This window comes from Mustela nivalis (genome assembly GCF_964662115.1).
Source record: "Mustela nivalis genome assembly, chromosome: 11".
Taxonomy (NCBI): Eukaryota; Metazoa; Chordata; class Mammalia; order Carnivora; family Mustelidae; genus Mustela; species Mustela nivalis.
Window position 1 is genome coordinate 94,655,151 of NC_139030.1, and position 4,284 is coordinate 94,659,434.

The window sequence follows — 4,284 nt, forward strand, 5'->3', positions numbered from 1 at the left end:
ATGTTCATTGCTATCTTTAAATTAGGTTCTATTTCAGAGCTTCTTTTTTGATATTGTAAGTAGCTAACCAAAAAAAAAGTTGAGTGACAATTTGATTTGGCGTTGTTTCTTCATTCCCCATCTTAGCTATATATTTCAAGTTGAAAAAAAAAATTGTTTTTACAGATCATGCTTCCTTCCAGTCGGTCCCTCCTTCCCATTCCCAGAGTGAAACATTTTTATTTTCTAGATGAAAAGTCTTGGTTATAGGTTTTTCTACCTCCTGATGCTGCATGGGAGAAGGATGAGGTACGAACAAATCAGTTTCAAGAGAATGGGAGCAGGGGATGACAGTAGAAAAGACTGCCACCCCAAACAACTCTTCAGTCTCATATTTATTAGAAAATGAGTAACAGGCAACAAAGAAGCCAGAGTAGATTACACATTGACCATGAGTCTTGTAGATACATAAGAAGAAAGGCAAAATAGGTCTGGTTACATAGTACATTCCCCCAGAGGCCTATTGCCAGTACATGTTTTTCTTAAGGCTATATCTAAGTATGCTTGGTAACTAGTATAATTTCTCATAGGTTTCATTTTAAGCAGTATGTTGTTCTGAGGGATGGTTACAGGTTTAGCTGTGAACTCCATTATTCTGTGATTTGGTCTGAGGCTTAGAAAGGAAATTAGTAGATTCTGTTCTACTGTTGTTTGGTTCTTGGAAGAACACTTGAAGAGGTTCATGTTCCCCTTGATTATATAAGAAATTGAGTAAAACTACACACAGTGGAGTTCCCATCTTGGGCAGAGAATGTGGCATTCCAAACTCATTCCTGTGTACCCCAGCAAAAACTTCCCTAAATACATCAGAACCTGAGTAGAAACCAAAGACATAAAAATCAAGGACAAGAAAACAGGGTAAGGAGAAATAATTTTTTCCTTTTTTATTCTAAAGAAAACTTTTTTTTTTTTCTTTAAAGTTCTAAGGAAGTTGAGCCATGGTAAAAGAATTATTTGCTATGTCAATATAGTTATAACTTTCATTATTATGTTAGTATAGTATTCTTTCCAACTCCTTTAAAACTCCATGGATTGTGGTCCTAGTAGGTAATATAACAACATATCATTTCTCCTAATGAAAGCCACACCCTCTGGCTTTTGCTCCTTTAATATTGGCATTGGAGGCGTCTTCTTCCTGCCTTGTCTTCGGAGCTTTTGTTTGTAGAGCGGCCAATAGCAAGATGTCTTCAGGAAATGCCAAAATTGGGCATCCTGCCCCCAACTTCAAAGCCACGGCTGTTATGCCAGATGGCCAGTTCAAAGACCTCAGCCTATCTGACTACAAAGGAAAATATGTTGTGTTCTTCTTTTACCCTCTTGACTTCACCTTTGTGTGTCCCACGGAGATCATTGCTTTCAGTGACAGGGCAGAATTTAAGAAACTCAACTGTCAAGTGATTGGTGCTTCTGTGGATTCTCATTTCTGTCACCTGGCATGGATCAACACACCCAAGAAACAAGGAGGACTGGGACCCATGAACATTCCCTTGGTATCAGACCCCAAGCGTACCATTGCTCAGGACTATGGAGTCTTAAAGGCTAATGAAGGCATCTCGTTCAGGGGCCTCTTTATCATTGATGATAAAGGCATCCTTAGGCAGATCACTGTAAATGACCTACCTGTTGGCCGCTCTGTGGATGAGACTCTGCGACTGGTTCAGGCCTTCCAGTTTACTGACAAGCATGGGGAAGTGTGCCCAGCTGGCTGGAAGCCTGGCAGTGATACCATCAAGCCTGATGTCCAGAAGAGCAAAGAGTATTTCTCTAAGCAGAAGTGAGCGCCGGGCCATTTTAGGGCTGGGCTGTAGTGGGTGGCCATGAAAACAAAATCTCTTTTGTACTATTGTTATGCTTAAAACACAAGACTTTAGACTTTGTGCAGATGTGGGACAGGCCTTTCCTGCAGGGGTTGGGGAGTCCAGCCTGCCTTCTCTGGAGAGAATGGCCTGAGCTGTGTTACAGGGCAGGCCAACTGTGATGTACAGTAGGAGGGCAACACTTCTGATCTTCTGTTGTTTCTATTAAACTTGAACTGAGAAAAAAAAATATTGGCATTGGAGCAAGAGCTTCCTTATGAAACTAAGCAAAATATTCTTTATTTTGTAAATACATATTGTAATCATGATTATGCATAACAATGCATCATTAAATAAGAAATCATTTAGGGGCACCTGGGTGGCTCAGTGGGTTAATGCCTCTGCTTTCAGCTCAGGTCATGATCTCAGGGTCCTGGGATCGAGCCCCACATCAGGTTCTCTGCTGGGTGGGGAGCCTGCTTCCTCCTCTCTCTCTGCCTGCCTCTCTGCCAACTTGGATCTCTGTCTGTCAAATAAATAAATAAAATCTTTAAAAAAAATAAGAAATCATTTTGACTGACTTTTACCTTCTTTACATAAATCTAGAACCACCTTCCTTTTATTAAGATTTTTAATTCTTATTAAAAAAACAAATATTAATTTTATTATCATAGCCACTAAAATCAAACATAATAACCAATTAAGATACAGAAACAGCAATTGCATTTTTAGATGTGCTTTATTTCTAATTCTCAACAGCTCTGAACATTAGCTTTGTGATATAATTGATTTTCAGTGCTTCTTGGTAGGCAAGCTCTGTTAAATGAAATCTGAAAGTGCTCAATTTACAGATCAGTAAGAAAATATTGTGGTCTTGCTGCTTGGACACAAGCCACAGTGGACACAAGCCACAGTGGCTCCCTTCATTACTGTTCTGCCTGAGAAGGCTTCTGGGGGAACACTGGAGTAAAGAGGCTGGCTTCGGAGGTATGGCCCCTGCAGATTATGGGAAGAACTTGTGCTTTATTCATTATTCAGCAAAGTACTCATATAATATATTCTTAGCATCTTATAAATGTCATATCTAAGCCTCCAATATTCACTGTAATGATTTCTCCAAGAGAAATACCTCAAGAGAGGGAGGAATAACAGCCTCTTTGGTTCTGGTTTGGGAAGGTTTACAATCCTTCATGTTGATTTCCACTGGAAAGAAACACGATATATTTCTCAGTTATTCTCTTATATTAAAAATATTACTCGGGATGCCTGGGTGGCTCAGTTGGTTGGGCAGCAGCCTTGGGCTCCGGTCATGATCCTGGTGTCCTGGGATCGAGTCCCGCATCGGGCTCCTTGCTCGGCGGGAGGCCTGCTTCTCCCTCTGCCTCTGCCTCCCATTCTGTCTGCCGGTGCTCGCTCTCTCTCCCTCTCTCTCTCTGACAAATAAATAAATAAATAACATCTTTAAAATATATATATATATATTATATATATATACTTATATATATAATATATATATATATTATATAATAACATTAAAGATGTTATTATTATTATATATATATTTTAAAGATGTTATTATTATATATATATATATATTTTAAAGATGTTATTTATTTATTTATTTATTTATATATATATATATATATTACTCAACCTTTAATCTTAAATCCAATCCCAATTCCAGCACCAACACCAACCCTGACCCTAAACCTACTATGAAATCAGAGGAAGTGGTTTTTTTCACAGACCTAAATGTGACTTTAGTGGACTTGACTTTGTTGCCTTTTCCCAGGGTTATACAGCAGAATCAGGAATTCAGACACTGGCATTTTTCTTTATGCAACTTAATCATCTTATAGCCATCCCCCAATCTTCATCCATGTGGGTAAGAGAAAGAGCAAGGATGAGACAAGTCCACTCTTAATTTTCTTACTAGAAATCACACATTACTTCCAACTCATACTCCATGCTGAGAATGAATTATGAGAACCCATTTACCTTCAGGGTAACAATTGGATATGGATATATGGCACATGGACGTATTGTGAATACGAATATCATTTGACATATTCACAGGCTCTTTTTGTTTACTGTTTATTCTTGTTTATGTTTTTCCTCACTACATGCAGAGAATAGGCTTCCAAGTGCTTACACATTACCATCACCGGAAGCAACAGTGAAGCAATCATACACCTGTAGTCCCAGCCATGTGATCACTTCGCTTAGGTAGGTGTGCAGCTACTGCCAGGGAAGAATAGCCTATTTCTGTTCTCTTCTTCTTTCTCGATTTCTTGCCCTTCATGCAAGACAGACTTCCCCTAAATGAAATCACCAGCTTTTAGTTCTTAAATTTAGAATGCTGGTGTAGCTTTTATGGTCTTCAAATTCCCTTCTGCTCCATTCCTCTTTGCTCTCATCTTATATAAGTCATTCTCATAGTCTATGGATC

The 4,284-nt window shown here is 38.8% G+C and overlaps 1 pseudogene across 1 annotated transcript; it reads left to right on the forward strand.

Moving 5' to 3' along the window:
• The first annotated feature begins 1,171 nt into the window (after nt 1-1,171).
• On the forward strand, nt 1,172-2,083 carry LOC309843946 (peroxiredoxin-1 pseudogene; annotated as a pseudogene). Its single transcript has one exon. The product of its transcript is annotated as a peroxiredoxin-1 pseudogene (transcript).
• Nucleotides 2,084-4,284: the final 2,201 nt, after the last annotated feature.